Source organism: Monodelphis domestica, chromosome 2 (assembly GCF_027887165.1).
Source record: "Monodelphis domestica isolate mMonDom1 chromosome 2, mMonDom1.pri, whole genome shotgun sequence".
Classification (NCBI taxonomy): Eukaryota; Metazoa; Chordata; class Mammalia; order Didelphimorphia; family Didelphidae; genus Monodelphis; species Monodelphis domestica.
Window position 1 is genome coordinate 338,617,606 of NC_077228.1, and position 7,112 is coordinate 338,624,717.

Below are 7,112 nucleotides of genomic sequence, written 5' to 3' on the forward strand. Positions count from 1 at the left end.
TAACTTTATATATTACAAATATAACATTTACAGCAATATATAAACATATATAAAATATATATTAGTATATTTTTATTTATACACACCCATATACACAAACACAAACACACATGTATATATTATAAATTATATATTGAGTTAAATATTATATGTACATGTTATACATTATACATATTTAAATGCTATATATACCAATATATATTTCCTGACAAAAAACCTGTGAGCTAGACAATATTTGAATATTAGTGTCTCCATTTTACAGGTCATGCATTCCTAAATATAGGGCTGAAAGCGACCTCAGAAGCTGTCTTTTCCAACCAGATTTCACAGATGAAGGAATTGAGGCTCAGAGCCATTGAGTGACTTGGCTGGAGTCACACAACTAATAAGCATCTGAGACAGGATGCAACCCAGATCTCCTGACTCCAAGACCAGCATAATTTCCTCTACTTCTGCCTCCCTCTCAACAACAGTTTCTCTCTCCATCTCTCTGTGCTCCTTTTCTGTCTTTTATCTCTCTTCTTCCCCCCCTCTCCTCCCCTCTCCTCTGCTCTCCTCTCTTATTTTCTCTTCTTTTTCCTTCTCTTCTCTTTGTCTCTATCTCTTTATATATTTATAGATTATATGTAACACACATATATGTCAGGGATAAATTGATCTATATGGACCATTCTAGGAATCATGCCTGGAAATTTTCAAGGGAGGTCTGAGCACCTGCTTCCTGGAATGACTCCAGAAGTCCAATTCAATCCCCATTACTCCCTTCTCCTGGTTAAATATTTGTCATTCTCTACAAATCACCTGGGAATGTATTTTGCACATTTCCCCATATTCAAAATTCTGGAGAGTTCTATGGGGTGCTGGGGAGGCTCAAGCATTATCCTTTCTAGTTCTTTCCACAGTGCCTTGCACTAAAGTCTTAAACACATGTGGTATAGTTCTTATTGGCTCCCCTAAATGCCATTCCATTTAGCACAGTCCTTATATACACAGTTCATAAAATTAACAGTCTTTAGAGAGTTCCTGGGCCTAACATAGCTGGTTTATCTAGAGATCACAGTCTCTCCCAAACACAGTTATGTAAATTTAATAAACTAGAAAGCTTTTACTTTTTTGCAAAATGCAGCAAATATTTTAATTTTTATATGAGAAAAGGAAGTGTTCAAAAAGGTATATATACGTTTCAAGTTACTGTAATTATTTCTGTGAGAAAGTTGCTGTAGATAAAAACAACAGTTTTATTTTTAAATTTTTATTTAAATTTAACCAACAGTAGAAATTGGTCAGTGTATTTAAAATCATGACAAAAATCTCTCTGATCCCTAGTTGTCCATGGTAAATTATTATGATGTTATGTATTTAGGGTAACATGCCAATACAGCATAATCCCATGGCATTTGGGTGTTCTTCTGGAGATTAAAACTGTTTTTCTTGGGATAAATGCAGCAATAAAATACAAATCAGTTGATAAAAAAAACCATTTCTCCCATAACTCCAATAATTTTCAGGGCATGTCAACTGATAGTAGTCCTGTCATTCCCAGTTCTCTTAAGGTTTACATCATTGCACTGTTGCCTTAAATATGTCTTGTAAAAGTTTGTCCTCTGTTAAGCCAATTTAATGACTACAGCTCACTTGAAAGAATTTTTTCTTCCATTTGAAACTTTATTGAGTACTGCTTTATTCTTTTTTAAAAATTTTATTTCTTTAATTAATTAATTTAGAATACTTTTCCATGGTTACATGATCCATGTTCTTTCCATCCCCCCTCCCATAGCCAACGAGCTATTCCACTGGGTTTTAGATTGATTAAGACCTATTTCCATATTATTAATGTTGGCAATAGAGTGATCATTTAGAGTCTACATCCCCAATCACATCCCCATTGGATCATGTGATCAAGTGAATGTTTTTCTTCTGTGTTTCTACTCCCACAGTTCTCACTTGAAAGAATTTAGCTGGTTGGTCTGTTTATCTAGTGCAGCATACTGGACATTGTTCCCCTTTTGATGATCCCATTCTAGGAGCTTTTTGACTTGATCAATTCAACCATGAATATTATCCAATATACATTGGATTAGTAAATTCTTTATTTCAACTACATTTATGTTTAATTCTCTAGAAATAAAAGAAATATGTATTCTTGTGTAAGACAATTTTATAAGTACTTGTTTTCTGATGTTTTGCAAAAGCTTTTTGATGTGCTCTCTTATGACAGGATTGCCCCTGACATTGCTGTGATTTCTTTTCAGAATCTTCTCAAAGTAGGTGATGCTATTATTCTGACAGGCACTTAACTAAATTCATCATTGCTAGAATCTCTGGATCATTTTTCTATGGCTTTACTTCCTGAGAATCAAATGGATTTATTCCCAGCTTCATTAGTATGTTTAGCATGTTTGCTAAGATCAAATATTTTAAGCTAGTGCTTCATCTGGAATTACCTGACTTCATTCTCATTCTTGAATGCTTCAAAAACAATCACTATGAGCCTTCTCAAATTCACCTTCTCTTAAGTGCATTTTACCAACACATTTTCTAATGACACCCATGATCAGTGGATGGGAGATGACTGACTTGTTATGCAGTGATTGTCTATATGATGTTTTGAATTTTTTGTAATTTTTCTGTGCTGTATACATTTGAATGCTTACATTTCCAATAATTGTATATCTTTTTAAGGTCATCTTCATCATCTATTTGATATGACTGATGCAACTGGTGCAAAATTTTTTGACGCTTTCTATATTCTTCTCATTCTAGATAGAATTTTCCATGCTTTGTGTTTGTCCTAAACCACAGCCTATCATTCTTAGCATTTCTCAGAGCTCTCAGTGTTGTTTCATAGAATTCCTGCTGTAAATCCATCTGTTTGGAAGGAGATATAATCAAGAATAGATTAATGGGCTTTTCAGACGAATTTCCTGTGATTGCACTCCAAATGTGGGTTAATAGTTGTTTAATATCTATTCATCATTTCTGGAGAGTTTATCAACTTGAAGTTTATTTTAGTAATCTACTTCAGTGCTTTAAATCCCCATTTTCCTTTTCACCTTCCAGCTCCAAAACCATCTGGAAACTGCTTTGGAGTCACCTTCCTTCAATGCTTTGGAATTGTAACACTGATTTTCCAAATCCACATTTGGTTCAGTTACTATCTTTAAAGTATTCTAGGTCATAGCCCTCTTTATCATCACACATGAAATCATCCTCCATGTCAGACATTTTCACAGAGCTTGTCATAAGTTATCACTTGCCTAATACTCATAAAGGGTTTATTTTTGTTTCTACTTTCATGATATTTCTCCTCTATATCCCCTCTTTTAAAAAAGTATCCCCTAAGGGGGCAGCTGGGTAGCTCAGTGGATTGAGAGCCAGCCCTAGAGACGGGAGGTCCTAGGTTCAAATGTGACCTCAGACACTTCCCAGCTGTGTGACCCTGGGCAAGTCACTGGACCCCCATTGCCTAGCCCTTACCACTCTTCTGCCTTGGAGCCAATACACAGTATTGACTCCAAGACGTTTAAAAAAAAAGTATCCCCTCCTTTCCACTCACACAGCTGTCACCTTGGAGTTGAATATGAGTTCTGTTCCACAACACTCTCAACTGTGGTCTGAACTAAATTAAAATGCAATTGGGAAATATTTAACAAAAATAATTTAAAAATACAATAAAACATAGATAATGTTAATATGTCATTTTCTAGGTCAATACTAAGTCTCCAGTGATCCTTTTGTGTCATCTATATCCCACCTGCTCCTCTTTCTTATTTGATTTTGACACCATCCATTGAAGGCCCTGTCCTCCCACCTAGACTTTTGCAATAACCCATTTGGTCTATTTGATTCAAGACTCTCTCCTCCAGTCCATTTTTAACTTAGCTACCAAGGGATCTTTCTAAAATGTCATTCTTTCCCTCTAATAATCTCTAATGGTTCCCTATTGCTTCAAGGATCAAATAGAAAATTCCCTATTTGACTTTTTAAAAATTTGGTCTCTTTGTTTTCCTATGCTTTACTGTCTTCCTTATACTCTACAAATCTACAACATCCTCCTTCCTCCCCAATTTAGCATCTCATTGCCTGCTCCTCATGCCTAGAATGTTCCCCCATCCTCAACTCTGCCTCCTGGCTTTCTTCAAAACTCAGCTCAATTCCTAGCTTCTGCAGGGGACTTTTGTGCCCTTTTTTACCAGTACAGTTTTCCTTCTGAGAAAGGAAAACTTTTTCTTCCATCTACTCTGTATATATCATGGATATAAACAGACAGTTCTTGATTTACCCATTACAAAGACTTCTATGTAAAATAATGTGAACCTAATATGAATTTGGGGAGGGAAGGGAAGGAGGGAGGGAGGCAAGACTATTTCCCTCCTCCTTCACCTCCCATAACTGATGGAGGGGGTCAGAATATATCTCAAGGACTGAGTTAGAGAATGAAGAGTAGGAGGAAGAGCCTAGGAGAGGAAGAAGACATTTCGGGCAGACATATGTGCAATGGATTGGATGGTGGCGGTCTCTCCATAGCCTCATTCTTCTGATTTCACTTGGGGAGTTGTTTTTTAGAGTTGTTTTTCTTTTCTTTCTTTTTTGGGGGCATTTTTTTTGGAAGGAGTGAGAGGCTACAGAAGACTAAGTTGAGGGGCAGGAGCAAAAGCAGATAAAGAGAGAGCAAAGTACTGTACAATATAGGGGTTTTTTTGGAGTACAGATTCCTTTCAGAGTTCTTTATATAAAATGATATGAATTTACATTAAGTGAGAAATGTTTATATAGCTGTTTGCAACTCCTCCACTAGAACATGAGATCCTATAGGACAAGAACCGTGTTTATGCCTTTCTTTGTAGGTTATGAGGTCCCCCAAAACAGTTCTTGGTGCATTTTATTCTTTTTAGTTCTAGGTGAAGGGAGTGTAATTTTTAACTTTGTGGATTTAAAACGCTGGGAGAAGCAAGCCACTTGGCTTGGTTGAACACCAATATTAAGTCTATAGTCAACTTACTAATGATCCTTCAGAAGCAAGAAGAAACTTTTGGAAATCTCTTCTGTAACCAGGTCAGAGAAATCTGAAATAAGGACTCATTTAACAATCCTGCCATACCTGGACATAAACTTGGTGAGTCAAATGTAGTAACTGAGTTCAATTATAAACATACCCCCAGGTATTATGAAAAATGTATTTTTTTTCTTTTTTTCTGAGTTATACGCATATTATCACATAAAACATTCCCATATTATTCATTTTTATAAGTGAATAATCTTACAGAACTGAAACCCCCAAACATATACCCAAATAAATAAGTGATAAATCATATTTATCATCTGCATTTCTACTCCAACAGTTCTTTCTCTGGAGGTGGATAGCATTCTTTTTCACAAGTCCCTCACAATTGTTCTGGATCATTATATTGCTGATAGTAGCAAAGTCTATCACAGTTGACCATTCCACAATATTGCTGCTACTGTGTACAGTGATTTTCTGGTTCTGCTTATTTCACTCTGTATCAGTTCGTGTAGGTGTTTCCAGCTCTTTCTGAAATCATTCCTTACATTCCTTACAGCACAATAGTATACCATCACCATTATGTACCACAATTTGTTAAACCATTTCTCTATTGAGGGACAGCCCTTTAGTTTCCAATTCTTTGCCATCACAAAAAAGAGCACACACACACACACACACACACACATATTTGTAAAAGCTGGCCCTTTCCCCTTTTTAAAATCCCTTTGGTAATGTCATATCTTTAAAGTAAATATCCAGTTGTAATTAATGATAATTGATATTAAGTGGACCAGAGATTTAAGTCACTGGCACTTATAGAAAGCACATAGCCAGCTGATGCTGAAAGAGATTAATTCGGAGGTCAGTAGAAAGAAACCAATTGAATCTATTTGTCAAAGTTCAGCTTGGATTTTGCAAGCAGTTTGGCATCAAAGCCCCAAGAAGCAAGAAGTGGCCTTCAGGTCCCTTTGTTAAAGCTAATTAATGCTAAGTAGTTATGTGGAACTAGGGAGAAAACAGCTAATGGGGGCTTCAGATGATTGCATTAGAGAAAAGGACGTTTTTAATTACCTCACAATACTCTAGAACCTTGAAGAGATGTGGTCCTCTTGACTCTGGGGAGAATGAGCCAGACCTGTGCATACCTAGATATAACCATGGACATGGGATTTCATATGTATTGTGAACTCTGTTTAAAGTCCTGCTTTGCCTTTGTCACTCTTAGAAAGCTTAGAAAGCTTTTTTTGTCTTAGAAAGCTGCCAAAGGCACTGAGAGGTCATATTACTTGTCTGAGGTCCCTGAGATAGGATGTCAGAAGCAAACCTTCAATTCACCACACTATACTGCATCTCAATAACATCTCACATATTTTTAAAAAATAACCTTACCTTCTGTCTTAGAATCAATACTGTCTTAGACTCAAAATTGGTTCAAAGGCAGTAAGGGCTGGACAATTGGGGTTAAGTGATTTGCCCAAAGTCACACAGCTAGGAAGGGTCCGAGTTTACATTTGAACCCAGGACTGTCTGCCTCTGGAACTGGCTCTCAATCCACTAAACCAGCTAGCTGCTCCTCTCACATATTAAGATTTTTCAATGGCAGGGACCTTCCTGCAACCTTGTTCCAGTTCAAGTTCATGTAAAATTGTTCCCATTTTACAGATGAGGAAACTAGCTCAGAGAGGGTTAAGCGCTAAGTCACAAATCACAGTTAATAAGTTTCCGTATCTATTCCAGATGTCCTGACCCGAGGCCCGTACGGGCTTCAATGATCCACGATGAATACGAAACAACTTGAGGTGGCTTTGGAGCTCCCCGGGGAGAGCGGTTGGCCACCGGCTCCCCTTGTCTCCCTAGATTCATCCTTCCTCCCTCCAGACCTTGAGCCAGGGTCTCACTCGCTGGGAAGGCCAGCCGCCTTGGAAGTGGAGGGGAAACCGTTTTGCAGGGAAGAGGCAAAGGATTTGCCTAGTGAGAAAAAAAAAATGCGCTGAGCGCTTTGTCTAAGAGCAAAGAAGCCAAGTCTTACTTCTACTAGTAGATCTCAGCTTGGGTTCCCGATCCCTCTGAGAGCTCCCACCCCATTCCCCGCCCATCCTCTCTCCCG

At 37.5% G+C, this 7,112-nt stretch overlaps 1 pseudogene; it reads right to left on the reverse strand.

The window, feature by feature from the left end:
- Positions 1-1,940: 1,940 nt before the first annotated feature.
- On the reverse strand, positions 1,941-3,225 carry LOC100616971 (COP9 signalosome complex subunit 2-like; annotated as a pseudogene).
- Between the last annotated feature and the right edge of the window lie 3,887 nt (positions 3,226-7,112).